This window comes from Vulpes vulpes, chromosome 12, assembly GCF_048418805.1.
Source record: "Vulpes vulpes isolate BD-2025 chromosome 12, VulVul3, whole genome shotgun sequence".
Taxonomy (NCBI): domain Eukaryota; kingdom Metazoa; phylum Chordata; class Mammalia; order Carnivora; family Canidae; genus Vulpes; species Vulpes vulpes.
In genome coordinates this window covers 165,041,903-165,065,046 of record NC_132791.1, presented here as the reverse complement: position 1 = coordinate 165,065,046, position 23,144 = coordinate 165,041,903, and the positions used below count along the sequence as shown (strand labels likewise).

The 23,144-nt window shown below is 47.1% G+C and overlaps 1 long non-coding RNA gene across 31 annotated transcripts in view; it reads left to right on the top strand.

Moving 5' to 3' along the window:
- The window catches only part of LOC140594777 (uncharacterized), a 32,625-nt gene that overhangs the window by 3,576 nt on the left and 5,905 nt on the right, over positions 1-23,144 (top strand). For 9 of the 31 annotated variants that reach the window (XR_011996050.1, XR_011996045.1, XR_011996047.1 and 6 more), the window contains 9 exons: positions 653-740; positions 4,014-4,108; positions 7,795-7,865; positions 7,953-8,018; positions 8,337-8,441; positions 15,707-15,832; positions 21,822-22,016; positions 22,297-22,366; positions 22,635-22,734. This is a non-coding gene — a long non-coding RNA (uncharacterized lncRNA). Of the gene's footprint in view, positions 1-652; positions 741-4,013; positions 4,109-7,794; positions 7,866-7,952; positions 8,019-8,316; positions 8,442-15,706; positions 15,833-21,702; positions 22,017-22,296; positions 22,367-22,634; positions 22,735-23,144 lie in introns of all 31 variants that reach the window. The other 22 variants (XR_011996070.1, XR_011996056.1, XR_011996064.1 and 19 more) reach the window with 8 other exon arrangements.

Sequence of the window (23,144 nt, the reverse complement as noted above, 5' to 3'; positions counted from 1 at the left end):
AATATTGTTAGCTTATGGGGAAAAAATGGCATTTTCTTCTTTGAGGATTGAAGAAAATACTGGATCTGGAAAAGTGCTTGCCTTCTTTGGCTGATCAAAGATAAATTATAGTATCGTTTGGTTTTGAAATTTTACATGACTTAATCTTAGAATCATGTTTGTTTTTGAGGCTGTAGTAGTTTCAGTGACCAAAATTGCCTCAGGCAAAAAATGGTTGTAGAATTGGAGGAGAGGAGGTATTGACAGCAATAGCTGTAAAAACTCTTTATGAATTTCTGCGGTGAATTTAGTTCCCGTTTGTCCTTTTTGAATCATATATATTTTTTAAAGATTTATTTATTTATGATAGACATAGAGGGAGAGAGAGGCAGAGACACAGGCAGAGGGAGAAGCAGGCTCCATGCACCAGGAGCCCGACGCGGGACTCGATCCCGGGACTCCAGGATCGCGCCCTGGGCCAAAGGCAGGCGCTAAACCGCTGAGCCACCCAGGGATCCCCTTGAATCATATTTTAATGGGATGTTTAAGCGGATAAGTAAAGGCAGCAAGTTTACACTTCAGGCCATATCCTTGTCCCTTCCCACCTCTAATACTGCTATAAGAAAACGCCCCATCAAATTGCAGAAAAGGCTAATCCTCTCTCCCCTTTCAGTGCCTCCAGGGGATTGCATTCAGCCGCTGGCTCTTCTGGGGAAGACAGACATCATTTTCTCAGTGGCTGTGTTCAAAACCACCCAAAGGTAGGTATTTTTTTCCTACATTCATTAGCATAATGGTCACTGGAACTGAGTGAGCCTTCTTCAGTGTTTCCCCCATAGCAGGGGAACCAGGGGACAGGGCGTGTGTTGACTCAGGATGCCCTATGCATCCCCCTTGTTTGCCTTCCATTTTGAGCCACACTTTAAGCTTCCCATTTCTGGATCACTACACCACCATCTCCACGTCTTATGGTTCTGATATGACTGTGGAAGAGAAACTCTTTCAGAAGGAGGTTTCTGGGTGAATCTGTGTTTCTACACATTTGAATGCAAGCCAAGCTGAGCCTCATGTTTGGAAAGCAGAACACGGATGATGTGCAGGATGCACTTAGCTTGAAGCACATCTGCCCCTCATAGCAGAATTTAGGAGTGTGCTCACTTCTCTCTCTCTCTTTGGAGACTCTGTGATGAGGCTTGTAAGTACATGTTGTTTGCACAAAGCATGAAGTCAGGAAAGAAAACTGGTTTCTCTCTTATTCTCTTTCCTGATCTGACAGTATGGCTGCTTATGTGCATGTGATGTGTGCCTTTACAGTGCTAGAGCCTCATCATTTTGTCCTTAAGGGTTTGAGAAATTCTTTAAGAGTAGAAGAAACAAACAAACAAAAAAAGAGCAGAAGAAACAGAGACTTAGAAAAACCAATAACTCTAAGAAGAGGTGCTAAGGTCCATTTGACAAATCAGACTTTCAAAGTTTTACGTTTTTTAGACATTCACTACTTTTGGGGTTAGTCTCCTTGGGAGGTGACAGCAGGCAGGCCAGTGTGTGTGTGGTGTTGGCATCCTCTTTCCTCTGCTTGTCATGGCCATCTTCTGCCTCATAGTTTGTTAATGTGGACTGGTGAAGTGAGTATTTATCAGGTGTGTTTCTTCTATGAAATGTCCAAGCAAGGAATAGGAAGAGGCCCATAGAAGTGTGTTAGGAGGTTTGTTTACATGCCTCACTACAATAGAACAGTTCTTCTGCAAGCTTATGCAGATTTCCACTCTCCTGTAATATTTTTGTCCCTTCCTGGGTCACCTAGACCTTTGAGCTTCCATGGCTTTTGTTTGGGTTGTTGGAATGGCATGCACGTGACTGGACAGGACTATGGCTTGTTGGTCCTAGGACTTGCTGGGCTTCTTGCTCAGCCCCTTCCATTTGCTGTTGTTGACTGACTTTGGAGAAACATGGCCATGGATGGATCACTGCCTCAAAAGCCTCTATGAGACCACATTTTCCTTATTCAAGGGAGCAATTTTTTTCCCCAAGTTTTGAGTTAGTTTCCTAGATTCATATGGAAATCTTGTTTGTATCTTCCACACTCAGTACTCCATTTCTGGTCATTAATGTGTGTATGTGCTGCGGTGGGGGTGGGGGTGGGGGAGGGGTGGTTTCCCTGCCATGCATTTCTGGGACTCCAGCAGGGTGTCCCATAGTTTAACCCAGTTCTGACACTATATACCTGGAATTAGCAACAGATTCCACAGACCCACTCTATCCTGAAAGACTGCCTCCACTCCCCCATTCCCCCATACCCTCTCTTCAGATGCCAGTTCCATGTCCAGGGTGTCACCTGTGCTTCTGTCCAGCTGTAAATTGGTGGTTCCCACAACCCCCTCTCCTTGAGTTCAGTTGATTTGCTAGAGCGACTCATAGAACGCAGGAAACCAATGTACTCACTAAATTACCAATTTATTACAAAGGATATTATTAAAGGATATGAACAAACAGCCAGATGAAGAAATGTGAAGGGTGAGGTCTGGAAGGGTCATCAGTATAGGACCTTTTGTCCTCTTAAAGTTTGGCATAGAATGTGAGTGCATTCTTGTCCACCAGCCTAGAAGCGCTCCAAACCTTGTTCTTTTGGATTTATATGGAGGCTTCATTGTATAGGCATGATTGATTAAATCATTGACGATTGGTCATTAATTCGGCCTCCAGCCCCCTCCTTTCCCCTCCCCTGATGTTAGGAGTGGTGATTAAAGTTCTAACCCTCTAATTACTTGGTTCTCCTGGCAACTGGCCTCCATCCTTAGAGGTTTTCCAAAAGTCACCTCATTAACACAAAACTCAAATGTGGTTGAAAGAGTTTTGTTATGAATAAGGACAAAAGGTCCCTTTACTACCTAGGGAATTCCAAGGGCTATTGGAGGTCTGGACCAGGAGGGCCAAATGTATACTTCCTAGAAATGGAATATCACAGCAGTCAAACAAAGCTAAATGCCTGGTAGAAACCGTGATAACAATTACTCGCTTTCGTTCCTCCCCTTGTCATTTTTGTATGTGCTAAAAAGCACCTCTTAGAAATTTTAACTGGAAATGCACTTGAGATAGTTACATGGGGAGGGGAGAGTTTTTCTTTGGATATGTACAGCTTTCTAGGACTGTTCAAGCCTCCTGATCCTCAGATTATACTTGGAGGAAATGGGCCATTTAATCCTAGGTGGACATGTCCTGAATCAGACCCATCTCCTCCCATACATATTTTGCACCTGACAGAAGCGTGGGGTTGGGGTCTTCAAGGGTGTTTATGGGGCTGGATTCAGTCATCTAGTCTATGGGTCACAGTATTCTAAGGACAAGGGGGGATCATGCCCAAGAGTGGGTGACATGCATTATGGTTTTCTTGGGAAGCTGAACCTTTGTAGATAGTCCACCTGTGTCAGCCTGTCTCATTGGTTGCTTCCTTCCTTTGCCCCATTTACTGGCATGGGAAGGTGCTCTTTCCATAACAGGAAAGAAAGATTTGCTAGTAGGTTCAGGTTTCAAGCCAGAAAGGTGAAATTTGAAGAATTTTACATGTATTGGAAGCTACTTCTCAGCGGTATCTGTTTTTTCCTCCAAAAGGGTGAGTTATGCAGGGCAGAGCATTTGACAGCATCAGAAGTAAGAGTGTACAAAGTTAAATGCCAGCTATGTAAAAGTAATGCCTCCTGGGTCATGCCTGGCATGTATATACCAGTTGCTGGTGATTTTGTGGAGATTTAATTGTTTTAAATTTTCTTCATGTCTGGGAATGTCTGGGTTGACATGGTCTGGCAGTCTCCACCACTCTGAGCTGTGCCCTGACCTGAGAAGGGCACAGCAGGCTTTCCTCCTGCAGGGTGGAGGTGATGCTGTTTCAGCCTCTTTCTTTCCTGCCCCCTCTTTACCTCAGAAGACTCCAGTAGTGGGAAAGTGTATGTTGGGAGGCATTTTTCTGTTCTCTGAATCTTTTTTTTCTGGGAAGTTGTAATTACTGTTTTCCCAGGTCAGACTTTGTTTTCTCTTAGGAACTGGTGAGCCAAAAGAATACTGGACCTGGAGCAGATGGAGGCAAGAGAGGGGAAAGCAGAGAGACTTTGCCTGGTAGAGACAGATACAGAAGGTTTGTGGACATCTGAGGACCAGACCCAGTCAACCTGTCACTTCCCCAAGGTCCTACTTGGTTTGGAGCAAGCTGATTTGAAGATCCTGAGAAATGAATTCAACTTAAAAAATATGGCGATAAGAGAAAACCCCAGAAATGTGGGCTCTTTGAGGGTATTCTGCTTCTCCTGGGTGGTCTGGTGACTGGGTGGTCTGGTGAGCAGCTGCTTTTGATGTATTCATATATATCACATGGACGCCTTTCCTCCCAAGGACAGGCTTTGGTTTCACCACACACAGAGGCCGCATGATGGAATGTGAGGAGGGAGCATTTGGAGAGATGGTGTCTTTCATAATATCTGAAAAAGGAAATCACTGTTTGATAAAGGAACCACCCTTATTTAACCATAAAATGTGTTCTCTTCTCCCACAGAGGGAGTTCCCTTGGGATGACAAAGGTGTCCACAATCTGGCTGTTTTGGGGGCAGGTGTTGGCATGGGGTTTCCCTACTTCTGAGATTCTGGGAAGGAAATCACCTGGAAGCACTTGGCATAGTATTACCTGGTGAGAGGTCTAGGGATGAAAATTTATAATCTGTCTACCCCGGAGGGAGCTGGTACATGTGATGATGTGCCCATGCATGTGGTCTGCAAGCTTAGATCCTTAGCAGTCCCAACCTTGGGATACGGATAAGACACAGTTTTACTTTTTCTAGTAAACGTGGTCATGGTCATGCTCACTTTCTTGCTGAGTGAGCATCCCATTAGTATCATGGCTTAACTTTAATATTCATTAGATTTTTTCTTTTAAGGCTTAGCTCTGTTTATTTATCTTTAAATTATTATTATTATTATTTAAGATTTTATTTATTTATTCATGAAAGACATACAGAGAGAGAGAGAGGAAGGGAGAGGCAGAGACACAGGCAGAGGGAGAAGCAGGCTCCATGCAGGGAGCTTGACATGGGACTCGATCCCAGGACTCCAGGATCAGGCCCTTGACTGAAGGTGGTGCTAAACCACTGAGCCACCCGGGCTGCCCTTTATCTTTATTTTTATTTTATTTTATTTTTTTAAAGAATTTTATTTTATTTTATTTATGATAGTCACAGAGAGAGAGAGAGGCAGAGACACAGGCAGAGGGAGGAGAAGCAGGCTCCATGCATCGGGAGCCCGACGTGGGATTCGATCCCGGGTCTCCAGGATCGCGCCCTGGGCCAACGGAAGGCGCCAAACTGCTGCGCCACCCAGGGATCCCTGCCCTTTATCTTTAAATTCTAATCTGATATCTGACTTAAAGCTTTCCTCCTAATGTAGTCCCACCCTGCTGGCTGACCCTGAGCAGGGCAGGACCATCAATATCAGGCTCTATGTTGTGCTGACAGGGCCTTCCTGGCTTGTCCTTGTGAGTAGTTGAAGTTGGGAGAAGTGTTCCTCAGGCTTGAATGTAAACTCCTATAGGAGCAGAGGACTTGCTCTCTGTTTGCCCGTTACCCAGGGTAGCATATTGTTAAGATCTGGGCTTCCTTCTATATGATGATGTTTGTAGAAACCCATGGTTTCCACCAGGGTCTATGGCTGAGGCCTTTGTTTTCTGCCCACATGTCTGTCCTCAGAGAGGCCCTTGCTCACTATAGGGAAGGGGAATGGCAGCTGCCAGCCTTGTCTCCTGAGGACCTGCCTTCTGAAGGAGAGGGAAAGGGTAAGACAGGGATCCTCCTGTGTCTGCATTCTGGACAGATTCCAGAGTCCCCTCGAGGTCTGTTTGTTTTAAAGCATAGCCTGGAGGAGCCCTGAAGGATGAAGTGTTCCGTCCCTGTCTCACCTCATGCGGCTCTGTGCTTGGTCCCTGTGGGACACAGTGTTGGCAGACTCTTCCCTGGCTCAGACCAAGCACCTGATTCAATGCACTTAGGGAACTTTCATGAATGCTGCACTGTCTCCCGGCCCCCTCCTGAGTTGTTGGGAGATCACTTGATGACATCTCAGGGTGTCCCAGAAATACGTAAACTTGAGTGCAGCCACTCCTGAGCCCTTGATGCATTTCCAAGTCCATGGCCTGGAACAGATAGCCTTTTGTTAGGGTCTTATTTGGGAATAAAAAGCTACAATATCTTGAAACTTAAGTAGCAATCTTTGTTTTAGTGCCTGCCTTTGGCCCGGGGCGCGATCCTGGAGACCCGGGATCGAATCCCACGTCGGGCTCCCAGTGCATGGAGCCTGCTTCTCCCTCTGCCTATGTCTCTGCCCCTCTCTCTCTCTCTGTGTGACTATCATAAATAAATAAAAATTAAAAAAAAAAGAATTAAAAAAAAATAAATAGCTTAGCTGGGATGCCTGGGTCGCTCAGCGGTTAAGCATTTGTCTTTGGCTCTGTCTTTGGCTCCCGGGTCCCTGGATCGAGTCCCGCGTCAGGCTCTCTGCAGGGAGGCTGCTTCTCCCTTTGCCTATGTCTCTGCCTCTCTGTGTCTCTCATGAATAAATAAATAAATCTTTAAAAAAATATTTGGGAAATAAAAGTATAAAGAAGGAACTCGCCATCCTGCACTAAGCAAGTTGGAGTGTTTACTGTGGCTCTTCCTTTCCTGTTTTGAATGCATCGATGTGTGCTCCTTCGTACCCTGTATCTCTGGCTTCCCTATGTTGAGCTGTACACCCAGGAGATAGTGGACTGTGTTGGAAAAAATAAGACAGGTCACCTGGGCTGTGATCCAGAAAACAAGAGATTAGAACATGATAGAAGCTGTGAGGATGCCCCCAGCTCTTGTCTCATTAACGTGAGAGTTGTTGGAGTCTTGCCATCTGAGGATTCTTTTGCAGAAGAGAAGCTGAGATGTTCAGTTTTGTTTTGTTTCGTTTCTTTCTTTCAATATTTTATTTATTTGAGTGCACTAGCTAGAGTGCACCAGCAGTGTGGGGGGAGGGTCAGAGGGAAAGGGAGAAGCAGGCAGGAAACCTAATGCAGGACTCCGTCCCAGGACCCTGGAATCATGTCTGGAGCTGAAGGCAGATGCTTCATCGACTCAGCCACCCTAGTGTCCCTGCCTTTTTGGATTTTTTTTTTTTTTAATTTTTATTTATCTACAATAGTCACACACACAGAGAGAGAGAGAGAGAGAGAGAGGCAGAGACACAGGCAGAGGGAGAAGCAGGCTCCATGCACCGGGAGCCTGACGTGGGATTCGATCCCGGGTCTCCAGGATCGCGCCCTGAGCCAAAGGCAGGCGCCAAACCGCTGCGCCACCCAGGGATCCCGGATTTTTTTTTTAAAGATTTTATTTATTTATTCATGAGAGACAGAGAAGTAGGCTCCATGTAGGTATCCTGATGTGGGACTCGATTCTGGGACCATGCCCCTAGCCAAAGGCAGACGTTTAACCGCTGAGCCATCCACGCATCCCTGTCTTTTGGATTTTTAAGACAGTGTGCAATCTTAATGTCTAGATATACAAAATTTTAATTCCTGAATTGGAATAAAATTCAGTTCCTGAATTGGTTTCTGTTTATTAAAATGGAAATAGGTTCATACCCCAGGCTAAAAGTGTTCAGGTTAATAGGAAAACAAAACAGATCTGTTCTGCAGAGTGTAGGCTGAGATAGAGCTGAAGTCTATGCTTGTAGAACATGACTGGGCATGGAGGCCTGTGGTTTGTTGCCGAATGCCCTCTGTGTTATCTCTGCTGTTCTGGTATCTTTTTTTCGTAGGTGGACTGGCTGGAAGTCGTTAACAGTTGGTGTGTGTGTCATCCATCCCTGGCACTGGGATGGCGTCTGAGGTGAGGGGTAGTTCAAGGCTGAATGTTTCTGCCATAGGGTTTTGGGGTTTTTTTTCCATGTAAGGTGTAATTTTTTGTTTTTTTCAGAAGAATGCCTCTCCTGGTTTCACTACACGATAGCAACCCGTGTGAAGGTGATCATTTACCATGTTGGTATGTATCAGTAGCAGTGCTCCAGGTAGGACATAATCCCTGTGTATAGAACTCTTAACTGATTCAGTTTTGTCTCAAAACTGTGATGTGAGAACCATAAGCCAAGATGTAGGGGAGAACAATACGAGGACAAAGTTGTTGGAGCTTGTTATACTTTTATCCAAAACCTAAAGCCTGCAGCTTTGTGGGGTCAGGACAGAGGCTCCACTCAGGCTTTGCTGGAAGAGCACCCAGGGAGAGGGGCGGTGGCTGTGGGGAAGGGCAGCCTTAGGCTGCCCTCACATCTTGGTTTCTGCAGAATTTTGTGTGGTTTAACAGCAGCACCGTTGACACCTTTGAGCAGAACCTGGATACTGTTCACTGGGAGCTGGGCATCGTTCCCCCCAAGCAGGCATCAATGGTCTACACCACTGAGAGCGACAGGTAAGTGGCAGGGGCTCCAGTCTGGGGCACCAGGATCTGAACACAGAACGTTTCAGTGCTTAACCAGTTTTGGAGTGTGCTTCCTTTGAGCATATTGTAGGCATCTGCTAATTGACAACGAATAGTAAAAAAATAAATCTGTTCTGTTGTTTTTGAGGAAAGAATTGATTAGGAAAACATTTGGCGAGGCAGCCTTAAAAAAATAATAGGCTAGGTAGGGCTTAGCTGTAAGGAGGCTGTATTGGGTCTGCTGAGTGGCCATCCTCCCCACACCACAGGCCAATTCCAGGTGAAATTGGACAGATAGATGTGTGTGGGATGAGAACCTCGGGGTTGGAGGAAGGCTGAATGCTGTGTCCAGGCTCTGACATGTTTGTTTTTTAAGATTACTTATTTGAGAGAAAGAGAGCACCTGCATGAGTGGTGGTAGGGACAGAGAGTGAGGGAACAGGCCAAGCAGACTGGCCTGACTTGGGGCTAACTTGGGGCCTGATCCCAGGACCCTGAGATCACGACCTGAGGTGAAGTCAGCCGCTTTGCCGACTGAACCATCCAGGTGCTCCCAGGCTTTGGCACATTTTTAAAGAAAACTACTTCCTTGTATAACAAAACTAGAGTTCAGAGCAGTCTGCTTGTCATAGCCCTTCTCTCAAGGGAACTGAAAATGGTTTCCTTGGATCTTCTAGCTCTTGCTTGCGAAGCCTGGCACCTACACTCCTAGTGGGCATCCTTCTCTATGCTGTGAGGAGAGGCCCAATGGGGGCTGGGTATGGCGAGTGTGGAGGGGCCCCCTCTTCAGTGCTGGGGAGACAACTACCAGGGTCTTGAAGAACGATGTGGATGTGTAGTTTGCAGATGCAGGTGGTGTAAAGAGGCCAAGTTGGGAGATTATGGAATTTGTGAATTCCCTGAAGAATGAATCCCAAGCAGTATCAGGACTTAGGAAACAGAATTCCGAAGGTATTTTTTTTTTTTTTAATTTATTCATGAGAGTTACACACAGAGAGAGGCAGAGACATAGGCAGAGGGAGAAGAAGCAGGCTCCATGTAGGGAGCCTGATGTGGGACTCAATCCCGGGACTTTGGGATCACTCCCTGAGCCAAAGGCAGATGCTCAACCGCTGAGCCACCCAGTCGTCCCCCAAAGGTATTGATTTCAGAAAATATCATAGTGCTCTGAACTCCAGGTCCAAGCCAGAGATCACCATGGTTTAGTGTGGACCATTATGAGACCACTTAGCTTTTTGTACAGGTTGTATATTTTATTAATCAGGAAGAAGTAGCGTTTGCCAGGGCAGAATGGTGAAGATCCTCTTATCAGATTGAAACCACAGTGAGTTTACTTTTTTGAACTGTGGGACTGTAGAGCCCTACGAATAATACAGACCCATGTGAGACGTGTGTCTTTGGTCACTGAAAGCACAAGCTCATGCCCTTTCGTTTAGAGGGTAGTCTTTCCTTCTAATTTAGTTCCAGTGATCAGACTCTTCTGTTAAGTGTCCTGCATAAAAACCTCTTGTTGTTTACAGTTTGTTCCTCTGAATGAAGTGAGAACTTAGAAGCAAAGCAAACTGAGTGGAGAACCTTCTATATTTTTATGATTTTTTTTCTTACTCTTGGAGTTTTCTCACCTACTCACTTTGACAGTTTTTTGTTTTGTTTTTAGCTATTTTCCTTTATTGCTTTATTATCTAAAGCCTTCAACTTAGTTTTTGAAGGAGCAACCTTTTTTTTGCTCCCTTTTTATTAGTTCACATAATGTTAAATTACATAATTAAAACAGCAAATACTTGCATAAACAGGTTTGGGGTCAGATACAACTGCCTCATGGTAAGCCCTTGATCCTGTTGGGGATAGAGGTGTAGTGTGGGTGTGGGTTAGGCTGTTCTATAAGAGGAAATGGAGCTATAGTAATTCTGACTGTGGGATCTATCTATTGGTCCCTTTCTATGTCATGGACCCTTTGAAGGCCTGACAAACTGGGAGTCCTTTTCCCAGAAGGATTTGCATCTTAGGACATTGACTCACAGACCCATCAGTCATCCCTGGACCATGGACCAGCTGAAGAGCTCCTAGAGTAGACTGTGCTTAGTGCACAGACCTTGCAGGAGCTCTTGCTTTCTTCAGCTATTCCCTGTAGGGTGGTTGCCACTGAACAGTTTATTCTGCATAATAGCAACAAGTTAGGGACCACTGTGAGCCTGGGGACTAGAGATGGGTGGTGCCGTTTCTGTTCTGTAGTCTGATGAGTGTTAGCTAGAAAGGTGTGTGTGTGCACTCGCGTGTGAGACAGAGGTAGGGATTGCTCTTGGGCTCTCAGTTGGAGATTGGCCAGCACCCACCCCAGTTGCCATTCACCTGGGCTTTACAGTTGGGTGCTACAGGGGGCTTGTACGTACTGGGGAAGGTGGGTATGATAAACAGTAGGCAGGGCAGGCAGGTCACCTGGAGTGTGACTGCCCCCCCCCCCCCCCCCCCCCGCTGGTTGTGGGCTGGGGTGGGGTTGGGGGCTCTCTCTGTCATTCTGTGTGGTGCTAAGGATATCAGGGACCATATGGCTTTTTAGCTCCTCCTGGGTATGAAGTTCGATGACTTAGTAAAGTGATCTATATAGTATATGTGGACACATGTACCCAGGATTCCACTGCCTCCTCATCTAGAAGAATTGGCTGTGTGTGTGGTCGGTCACACAAGTGGTGATGGATCCATGGTGAATCCCACATCTGTGTTCATGGAGACGTGGAGTCTAACACCATTTTGTGAGTTTGAGTTTTGTGACTCCCTCTCCCCTACCTTTTTGTGAGTATTTTGTTTTTTTTTTAAAGACTTAAACAAAAAACAAACTTATGGTCTCCTTTGAGGTAATTAGATGCTAACCTATACCCTTCACTAGAGATGGGACAATAGATGCTCCCTGCTTTATTTTTTTATTTTTAAAAGATTTTATTTATTCCTGAGAGACACAGAGAGAGGGGCAGAAACATAGGTAGAAGGAGAAGCAGGCTCCCTGAGGGGAGCCCAATGTGGGACTCAATCCCAGGACTCTGGGATTATGCCCTGAGCCAAAGGCAGATGCCTAACCACTGAGCCACCCAGGCGTCCCAATGCTCTCTGCTTTAAATCTCTTTTCAATTTTCAGGCGTAATGGTAATCCGTAAAATGAACATTGAGGTGTGTTACCAGAATGTGAATTGGTGATTTTAAACCTTAAGCCAGGATAGGAAAGGGCAAGTCACAGACAGGGAAACATGGTGCCAGTAACCACAGACAGGCAACGCCTGTTCAGCAGATGAAGCACACAGGTCAGCATTTCTGTTGTTGAGACCAGCTAGCTGTGAAGCTGTACAGACTGACTGTGGCCTAAGATCTGAGGGATTGGGGGGAGTGTGAATTGGTGTCACTATTTTGTAGAGCAGTTTGACAGCAACTTAAAATAGACATTCAGACCCTTTGATCCAGCAAGCCCTCATCCTGGGAGCTTTTGTGAAGAAATAACCTGCTTAGCTGAATGGGCTTTCATATGTCTATAGTGTTTGAACTCTTTATGGTCAGAATGCATTTATTTTCTAAGCAGAAAATATTGAAAAGAAAACCTCAGACTATGGTGCATCATCTTAGGGATTCTTGGTAGTGATGCCTAGAAGTCACCTTTTTTTTTTTAATTTATTTTTTTTAAACAATTTTATTTGTTTATTCATGAGAGACACAGACAGAGAGGCAGAGACACAGGCAGAGAGGAAAGCAGGCTCCATGTAGGGAGCCCGACGTGGGACTTGATCCCGAGTCTCCAGGATCATGCCGTGGGCTGAAGGTGGTGCTAAACCGCTGAGCCACCCAGGTTGCCCCACCTGTTTAAATAGAAAATGGGACTCTTTTTGGGTTCTATCTGTCCAGGAGTCCCCTTTCTGTTTCAGTGAGCCATGCTCACTGGTCCTCCTGATACTGGCAAAACGCTTCTTGCCAAAGCAACTGCAGGGGAGACCAAAGTGTCTTTCATCACTGTGAGTGGGTCAGAGCTCTTCAAAATGTTTGTTGGTGTTGGGCCAGTAAGGGTAGGTGGCTGCTTGCCCTTGAGTCAGCCCCAGGTTTTGTGTGGACCCTGGCAACAAGCATAGAGCATGATGCCATGAATGTCAGATAAGCTTTGGGTTGCAGAGGAAAGACTTGGGTTCACGCTCATTTTTGTCTTCATACCAGTAACAAAACCAACTCTCTGTGGATTGCTATTTCAGTTTCATGACATGTTTGCAATGGCTCAAAAAAAAAATGTTCCTTGTATCTTATTCATTGATGAAAGTGATGCAGTTGGCAGGATGTGAAGCCAAGGGTACTTTAGAAGCCAGAGCAAGCAGGAGAACATACTGAACTAGATGCTTGTAGAGATGGATGGTGAGTGGATGCCACCAACAACTGCTGAGAGCAGGCTTGTGTTGTCAGCACTGCCAGAACTCATGTGACCCTCCTCCAGCCTTTTGTTTCTGTAAACTCCCTGGGTGAGAATCCCTGATGGTTTGATTTTTAGGAAGGCTGCTTTCAGGCAGACTTAGTGGAGAAAGCTATGTCAGATCAACACAGGACCCCAGTACTCAATGATAAGATGAGGGGCAATGCACCCCACCCCTGCCCTACCATCAGAAGGGCTTAGCAGAGATGCGGTGGCGAGGTCCTCTTGGGGACCAGCTAGATGGGAGCTCCCCCATCCCTCCTAGCATAGGATAGAACCTGTACTCCTTCCTCTCTGAGCCTCTCTTCTGCTGCCATCCCTGACCCAGAATCTCATGGGTGCCCAGGCCCACTTTATGTACCAAAATAGCTCTTTTACCTCCCAGTTAAGACTTTTCCTCAGTGATTCCAGCTGAGTGTGTCTGATAGCTTGTTAGATCTGCTGAGGCTTTAATGGAAACATCTAGGTGTTGATGCCAATTTTCCAGTTTGGAGAAGCTTTCACTGGGCCTGTGGAAAGTTTTGATCCTCATTTTGGGGTTGCCAAAGAGTACCCTGGGTTTGGTGATTGACTAGGAGGACTCCCAGGACCTCAGGTGTGGTTGTACCCCCAACTGTGACAAATGACAGACACAGAGCAAATTCTGCATAGGGCAGGGTGCAGTCCAGGGAAGTCGGCTGCAGCTTCTTTTTTTTTTTTTTTTTTTTTTTTCGGCTGCAGCTTCTTTGAGGAGGGGGCAGGAGGCACTGATGCCCCTGGTGTTGAGCTGTGACAACACGTGGGTATATGGCTGACCGCAGTTTTCCCTGGGGGCTGGTCACGTGGCACAATTTCCCTAGTATGTACCAAAATCCCAGCCTTCCAGGAGGAAGGCAGGTGCTCAGCATAAACCACACTGTTTGCAGAAACAGTTTAGGCATAGAGAGCCCTTCTTATTGAGGAACAGTGGCGACCCTCCTCAGTCTTCCAGAGTCATTTGAGGGCTGCCTTGGAAGCAGACCTTGAGAGGATGAATAGTTAGGTCTTCTGTGTTAGTTTTTTCCTATTCAGACCAAAACATTTCCAAAACTTTCTTTTCTTTTTTTAAATTTTTATTTATTTATGATAGGCACACAGTGAGAGAGAGAGAGGCAGAGAGACAGGCAGAGGGAGAAGCAGGCTCCATGCACCGGGAGCCTGATGTGGGATTCGATCCTGGGTCTCCAGGATCGCGCCCTGGGCCAAAGGCAGGCGCCAAACCGCTGCGCCACCCGGGGATCCCAAAACTTTCTATTATACTTAGTATTCAACAGTGATTCTAATTAGATATCATTCTGTTCTGATATCTTAAAGCGTTGATGGGGAGAACATTCTGAGAGTGAGGAGGGTGGGAGCACCACCCCTTCCTCTGTTGGGCATCCCTGTTCTCTGCAGCCCTGACTGCCCTTGACCAGTCCAGCTCCCTGAGCCCTGTGAGTCCAGCGGAGCTGAGTCAATGGAGATCCCGACAGATGGCTGGGGCACTGACACAGTGCAGCCGGTGGGAGGTCTCCTTGCTCCCTAGGGCAGGGGGGAGGGTGTATGAGGTAGTTCAGGCTGTCGCACCAGTGATGAGATGGGAGTCTACACCCTGAGACCAGGTCATGGAGTTCCCAGTTAGCTGAGGAATGTCTGATTATTCTGATGGACATGTGTCTCAGCCGGAGCAGTGAGGTCTGTGAGAACCAGAGCCTCTAGTATGCTATTTGGTTCCTGCTTGTGAAGGGTCGAAGATAAGGGGCTATCAGCCAGCCCTGGGCATGAACATCTGCCCCACTAAGGAGCTTCTGCAGTCAGTTTGGAGTAAGCAAAAGAAGTGCAGAGCCAGGGCAGGGCTGCTCAGGGTGGCAAGTGGACCCAGAAGGATGGGCAGGTGTGCAGAAAGAGGACATGTTCTTAGGACCTTAGGAGGAGAGCTAGGTAGGAACATAGTCCTGTCCTAGTGGACACCAGCCTGAGCCCTCTCCTTGGGCTCACTTGCTTCTCATGTCCAGGGTTCAACTCTTCATGAACATTGTGGTGCTGGCTGGCACAAACTGCCCTGACATCCTCTACCCGGCCCTTATACAGCCTGGCCAGTTTGACTGCCTGATTTACATGGGCAAATATGCCTGTCACTTTGGCATTCAGGGTTGGGTCTTCATGTCCTTGTTTTAAAGATCACGTTAGATCATTATCTGTGTATTTGGAGGCAATTTCTTTTGATCAGGCTCCTACAGCAGTTAATGTTAATAACATTTTGAGAAAGTGGAAGCTCACGAATGCCCTTGGTTGTTGCCAGTCCCTGTCTCCTGGCAATCCACTTTTGGGAGTAACAGATGTGTCTGGGCCCGCAAAAACGTCACTTCAGTCCATACAGGTTGGAGTGATGTGACAGATCATATTCTTCACTTCTTGTTTTGGTGAAGTGTTAAAGAACAGAAGAGCTCACCTTCACCTTTTACTCGGACAGTGGGCATCTGCATCTTTGCTGGCATTTTCCATTTGTGAGAAGGCACCCATTCTGTGTGGACTTGCCTGCTGCCCAGGGTGGTCCTTGTCTTGCTCTCTGTCAGGTTACAGCCCTGGGAACGAGTTTGAGGTTGGTCGGTGGCAGCATAGTCAGGAAGGTGTTTTACGCATTCAAGAGCTGAGTGTACATAACATTTGGGGTATTTCTGTTATTGCTCCCTGGCTCTTGTCGAATAACTGAGTGTGAAAGACATAGCTGGGAGAGTGCCTAAAGCCTCAGACTGTCCTTGTAGATTTTGCGAAGTGGCATTAGGTGACCATGTTCTGGCCATCTGTGTCTCTCTCTTGATAGGGCCCCCCATCATCACAGGCAGGTCCACCATCTTCACGGTCTACGTGCACCCACTGAAGCTGGATGAGAGCCTCTGTAAGGACACCTTGGCAAGAAAGCTCACCTCACTCCCTTTGGGCTTCATGGGTGAGTGTTGGCCAGGCCGGCTCCAGCTGGGCCCTGGATGGGGGGTACATATGATTGGTGGATGGTTTCTGCTTGTGCTGCTCAGTCCTGGCAAGTGTCCACCTTTGTCTTTAGAACTTTGAATCTGTTGAGACAAATCAGAGGCCTCAGAGAGGATTAGTCCCAAAGTGGATCTGTACCCATTTGAATTTCTAGTTTAATTCCGTTTAAATGTGGTAAGTTTTCACTGCAAAGACCTAACTAACGTCTGAGGACAGACCTACTGAAATGAAGAGCTATGCTACATTTTATTGTCTTGGGCTTGAGCTCTCAGTATGGGATCTTTCTTTGCTTTTCTCTTTTCTTTGTGATAAAAACCCAAGGTCCTGTGCTAGGAAACTTGTTTCCGTACCAGGGTGGTTTAAAACACTGGCAGTTTAGGCTTTTCCTGGCAGCTTCTTGCCCAGCAGCCCTTTGGAGGTCTATGATGACTCTGATGAGCTATTGGCCACTGCTCCTGGAGCATTCTGCTGTGTACGGTGCTGCCATCTCCCCATGTCCTGCCCAGTGCTTGGCAAGGGCTGGGGGTCAGATCACACATGGGAGTGTACGTTTGTCGGCTACAGGGTGATGAGTGAGGCGTTCTCACCCGGTCCAGCTGGTACCTGAAGGACCTGGTCTGTTTCCTGCCAAGAATGTGCTTTCTGCTCTCTCCCTTTGTGACTCCCATGTCCACTTATCAAAGTTAAGAAACTAGAATAGGCCTCCCAGACTCTCTTCTTCCCAGGTTAACATTAGAGGCTGCCTATCAGCAGGGATGACTTGGTGGGATGATCCTGAACTCCCAGCCTCAGCCCCCATGGGGTCCTGAGGAGGCTGCTTCATGGGACTGCCCTCTTGTCTCAGGCTGAGCCCATGGATCCTGCTGTCCCTGAGAGGCAGATGCAGCCTTTGTGAATGTCAGCATTGCAAGGATAGAGAATGGTTTGTCTTCACACACAGAAGGGTACACGGGATTCTTGAACTAAAAAACTTTTGACACTTTTTTAAGGGCCACAAAAGTAAGCATTAACTGTGGCACTCTGATGGTTCTCTCACTATCGAGCCCTCCTCTCCATGTGTGTGGCAGGCCCCTATGTGGGCGATCCAGGCATGGATCCAGGAATAAACCTGGTGTTCCTTAGAAACCTGACGTGTAAAGTTCTCTTTTGCCATTTTTGCTCATTCTTGGTACTATAATGTAGTAATGAAAGGGAAAGAGAAAAGGGCATTTTAAAACTTGGATAATGAGTCAATGAAAAATGACAAAGTAGGGGGATCCTTGGGTGGCTTAGCAGTTTAGTGCCTGCCTTCGGCCCAGGGCATGACCCTGGAGTCCCAGGATCGAGTCCCATGTTGGGCTCCCTGCGTGGAGCCTGCTTCTCTCTCTACCTCTCTCTCTCTGTGTGTCTCTCATGAATAAGTAAATAAAATCTTTTTTAAAAAATGACAAAATATGCAAAGAAATGATAAGTGGTTCATTCACAGGAAAAAATGGACAAAAGGGGGCAGCCCAGGTGGCTCAACGGTTTAGCGCCACCTTCAGCCCAGGGCCTGATCCTGGAGACCTGGGATTGAGTCCCATGTCAGGCTCCCTGCATGGAGCCTGCTTCTCTCTCTGACTGTCTCTGCCTCTCTCTCTCTCTCTGTGTGTGTCTCTCATGGATAAATAAATAAAATCTTTAGAAAAAAAATGGACAAAAGCTGTCCCCAAGGTATCACAGATGTTAGACTTAGTAGGACGAAGACTTAATGTCAGCTCTCATAAATGGACCAGTAGAAAAAAATCCAGAGTGCAGATTGCAGATGCAAACCTGTATGTACATCTTTGCAGAGTTGATTTTTGTCAGGGATGTGAAGACCATTCAATGGGGGAAGGACAGTCTCTTCAACAGAAAATACTGGGACAATGAAATTGGACCCTTGCACTTTTTGAGTTAACTCAAAATGGGTAAAAGACCTGAATTTAAGAGCTAGAACTGTAGAGTGCTTACAGGAAACCATGGGAGGCCAAATCTTCAGGACTTTGGACTTGGCAGTGGTTCCCTAAGTACGACACAAGAAGCACAAACAATAAGTGAAAAAATAAATTGGACTTACCAAATTAAAATCTTTTGTGTATCAAAGGATACCATTGAATAAAAAGTGTTCAAGAAAAAAAAGATAGTGTACAGAATGGAAGAAAATATTTGGAAATCATGCATCTGATAAGGATTTAGAATACAGAACATAGAACCCAATTTAAAAATGGGCAAATGGACATTTTTCCAGAGATAGTATACAGATGACCAAAAAAGCACACACAAAAATGCTGAATGTTATTAATTAGGAAAATGCAAATCAAAACTACAACAAGATAGCACTTCACACCCACCAGGACAGCTATAAAAGACAAAAAGGAGTTGGCAGGGATATAGTATAGAGACACAGGACCCCTAATACGTTGCTGGTAGGAGTATAAAATAGGCTGTGAAAGTCAGTTTGGTTGTTCTTCAGAAAGTAAAATACAGAGTTATCATATGACTCAGCAATTCCACTCACGAAGAGAATTAAAAACATGTCCATACAAAGACTTGTACATGAATGTTCACAGCAGTGTCATTCACAATAGCCAAAAGGTAGAAACAACCCAGATATACATCAGCGCATGAACGGGTAAACCAAAGGTGTATACATATAATGAAATATTATTCAGCCATAAAAGAAGTGAAGTATTGATAACATGCTACAATATGGATGAACCTCCAGATGTTATGCCAAGTGAAAGAAGCCAGACACAAAAGGCTTTGTACAGTGTGATTCCATTTATGTGAAATGTCCCTAACAGGCAGATCCAAGGAGACAGTATAAGAGTGGTTGGCTAGGATGAGTACTGGAATTAACCACATCAGGCAAAGGTTATCTCTCTTTCCTTCCCTTTCTCTCTCCCTCCCTCCCTTCCTTTTAGAGATGTATTTATTTGAGAGAGATTGAGAGTGTGCACAAGCAGAGGGAGCGGCAGGCAGAGGGAGAGGGAGAAGCGTGCTCCCTGCTGAGCAAGGAGCCCAATGCAGGGCTGGACCTCAGGACCCTGTGATCATGATCTGTACCTAAGGTAGGCTCTTATCCGACTGAGCCACCCAGGCGCCCCAGGCACGGAGTATTTTATATAGATGATGGAAGTGTCTGAAACTAGGGTGCTAATCACATGACTTGATAAATTTACTAGAAGTCTTTGAAATATAGAAGATGGGTAGGTTTTTTTTTTTTTTTTTTTTTTTTTTTAAATTTTTATTTATTTATGATAGTCACACAGAGAGAGAGAGAGGCAGAGACACACGCGGAGGAAGAAGCAGGCTCCATGCACCGGGAGCCTGATGTGGGATTCGATCCCGGGGTCTCCAGGATCACGCCCTGGGCCAAAGGCAGGCGCCAAACCGCTGCGCCACCCAGGGATCCCGATGGGTAGGTTTTATGTTAAATAAATCCTACCTCAATAAGTTGCATAACCAAAAAACTGGCCCAAAATAGTGGTGATTGACAAAGCCGTTCCCTAGTTTGGCTCTGGTTTCTGTAGTGGAGCTTTTCTTGTAATACACAGTCCCAGGCACTGATGTCCACAGTGTTTCCTTTCCTGGGTCAGGTGCTGACATTTCTAGTGTCTGCAACAAAGCAGCCCTGATTGTCACCCACCACCCGAGTCCTTGTGTTCAGGAGAAGCACTTTGAGCAGGCCTTTGAGAGGGTCATTGTTGGTGAGCAGGGCAGTCCTGGAGAGGTGGAGGGCCTTCTAGCTCTCAGCTTTGGCAGGCTCACCTTGGGGCCCCAGCTTTACTTTAGGAGACAAGAACCACAGACAGCTTTCCAAACAAAAATTTGTGACTCAGGAGTCTGCCAGCAGCCTTCATTCTCTGTGTAGAGCTACATTTAGAATCCCAGACAGGGGCAGCCCCGGTGGTGCAGCGGTTTAGTGCTGCCTGCAGCCCAGGGCGTGATCCTGGGGACCCTGGATCGAGTCCCATGTCGGGCTCTCTGCGTGGAGCCTGCTTCTCCCTCTGCCTGTGTCTCTGCTACTCTCTCTCTCTGCATCTCTATGAATGAATAAATAAAATCTTAAAAAAAAAAAAAAAAGAAAGAAAGAAATTCCCCTTATCTTTATTTATTTATTTTTCCTTTTTTTTCCCCCCCTATCTTTAAAAAAAAAAAAAAGAATCTCAGACAGATGGGGCCTCTGGGGCAGTGGATCAGGTCCTGGTTTGAAATGCTGATTGCAGACCAGAGATGAGGGGTTCTCTAGGATCTTCCTTGTGGAAGCCACGAGGACAGTCCTCTGAAGGTAGGGCTTACTGATCTGCATGCTTCAGCACAGCAATGGCTCCCTGGCCTCCTGGCTTCAGCTCAGCAGTTTAGGGAGCTGCAGTTAGCAAATTAGTTACCCTCCTAGGGACAGAGATCAGGAAGGTGTTCCTGTGGCCAGTGGCTGCTGTTCATGGTCAGCTCCAGTGGCTGCTGTTCATGGTCAGCTCCATGACTGAGAACCAATAGCAGGTTAACAGTGCTAACAGTTTGTCTTTAGTGAAATATAACATGTATAGACAAGTGTGGAGTGTCGGGTAGCCCAGGATGTCACCACAGCTTCTAGAGGGCTGTCCTGGCAGCAGTGGTAAAGCTGGGCCCAGGGTGAGTTGTTGGTACCTTTTCTGTGTACTGATAACTGCCTGTAAGCTATGGTGTAGGAGGGCACTGGGAATCACTCCTGGGCTCCAAGCTTCTGGTGTCACTTAGCAAGCCACAGAACATAGCTAATCATGCTGGTTGAAAACAAGCCTCCTAAAGCTGTCTGCTGCGTGCAGATGCATCAGATCTTTACAGTTGGGCGGTAGGGTTTTTACAGAGCAGAAGGCAGCATAATGTCTGGTGTGGAAAGACAGGCACCAAAGTGAGCCTGAGCCACGTGTGTGGAGCAGATAGACTGTGAGTCTGTACTGGCTGAGCAGAAGCTCCAACCAGCCCCCGACTTTCCCTGAGTGGAGGGTGGGGATTTGCACCCACTTCCCAGCTGTCCATTTCTCCTCTGCCTTTCACTGGCCTGGGAATTTGATGTGTAGGCCTTGAGAAGATGCAGGTCCTGTAGCTCAGTGAGAAGGCGACCATGACCTACCACAAGGCCGGACATGCTGTGGTGGGCTGGTTCCTGGAGCATGTGAACCCTCTGCTGAATATTGATCTCTCGACCCTTGGCTTCCAGGCCTGGGTGTTTACCTTCCCCAGGTGACTGTGTGGCCTGTGGTTGTGTGGACACAATACATTCAGTGGCAGCTCTTTTACTTTTCAATGAACGTAATGGTTTGGAATTTGGTTCAGAAGATTGCTCAGGGGTGTGTAGCAAAGTGCATGTGGGGGTGTTGGTTCCAGGTAGGATCTGGATGTCAGCCACCTGACACTTTACCTCACTCCTAAGCTTTGGACCCAACAGCATGGCTCTTCCAGAACTTCTTTGGGACTGATAGGATGGAGGTGGTTTCCATGTTAATCTTTGGGGTGACCCCACCCAGACCCACCTAATCCTGGGTGGGCCCTAGGGATCTCCTCTCCTCCCATGCCCTTGTGACCAGTGGTCATAGTAGGACGAATTGGTCTAGGATGTTCCAGGGGTGAAACCTGGGGGTGGGAGGGTAGGAGCATTGTGTGGGGAGTGACCAGGGCACTGCCTGCCTGTATCTTACAGCATCTGTTACTATAGCTCCAGGGCAAGGGGCTCGGCTACGTCCAGTGCTTGCCCAGGGAGCAGTATCTGTACACGTGGGAGCAACTGTTTGACTGCATGTGCACTATGCTGGAGGGAGGGTGGCTGAACAGCTGTTTTTTGGACAGATCACCACAGGGGCCCAGGATGACTTGAGGAAGGTCGCTCAGAGCGCCTATTCCCAGGTAAAGGGCAGCCATCCTAGTGGGGGGCTCTGCATGGCTTACCCCCAGCTCCCTACTTCCAGATTGTACAGTTTGGGATCAGCAAAAAGCTGGGCCAGGTGTCCTTTGACTTCCCCCAACAAGACGAGATGATGGTGGAGAAGCCATACATTGAAGCCACTGCCCAGCTCATTGATAAGGAGGTACAGCACTTCATCAGCCCTGCCTCTGAGTAGACACTGGACCTGCTGACCCAGTGCGGAGAGCAGGTGGACAAGGTGAGTGGGGTGCTTGGGGCACTCCCATCTTCAGGATGTTTGGGGGTCTGGGGTTTGTCTTAGCAGTGCCTGCTGTTCTGGAAACAGCAGAGTGACAGGCAGCTGTGACTTCTAGATGGGCAGACAGCTGCTGGAGAAGGCAGACATGGTGGGGCTGCTGGGGCCTCTGATGCCTTCTATGGGTTTGGTTGGTCTTAGACCATGGAAGGGCCCAGCCAGGGAGCTGGAGTTCAGACTGGACACCTAGGGCTCAGTGATGACATCCCTGTTTGCTTTCCAGCTCACCGCCTGCCTCCCAGAGTCACGAGAGTCACTCCAGTAGAGAAGTGTCAGCCACTGTCTTCGGGCTGGTGAGTAGGTAGATGTCTAGTTGCTCCACCCAGCTGCTCCTTGGGGCATCCTGGAACGGGGTGGGGGTTGGAGAGGTAAGGGGGTGGCTCCACTTGCTGTCCTCTACAACCTCTCCTCTCTGCTTGGCCAAGACTAGACACTGAGATTTGTTTAAAAATTTCTGTATCATTTGTTATGTTTGCCTCAAAAATAGAATTTCCAATGTGGGACGAGCACTTTCAACTTCCATTGTAAAATGTGCTATTATTGAATTTTTTACATCTTCAGAGCTCACCCTGTCATGAAGTCTGCACTAAACCCAGCCTTTGTTAGCTGAGCTGCTTGGGGACTGGCCAGGGTCCTGTCTTTGAGGCTCCCTCTGCCGGAGGTGAGGGTGGTGTGTGGTGTCCAGAACCTGGGGACCTGTTCGGTTTGAGGCTTGGTGCATCCCCTCTCTGGGATCCAGGGCATACCTCAGCACACTTGGATGCTCCCCAACCCCTGCTGTTTTCTGCCTTGGATACCCTTGTGCTCACTACCCCCCTGAGTTTCCTCAGCTCTTTCCTTCACCCCCTCCCCCTGTTTGGGCCACCTGGGCACACTCTTACACAGGCTTTGAGTCAGTTCCTGGGCCCAGGGATGGAGACCTGGTCTAGAATCTTTCATTAGGGAGGCTCATGCATCCCTCCATAGAGCCGAGTGGTGGGAACTGCCTGGCATGGGGCCCAGGGCCTGGTTTCTGAGCCTCTTATTTCATGGGTAATCAAAATGATTGGGGTTTTGGCCTCACCCTTGGCC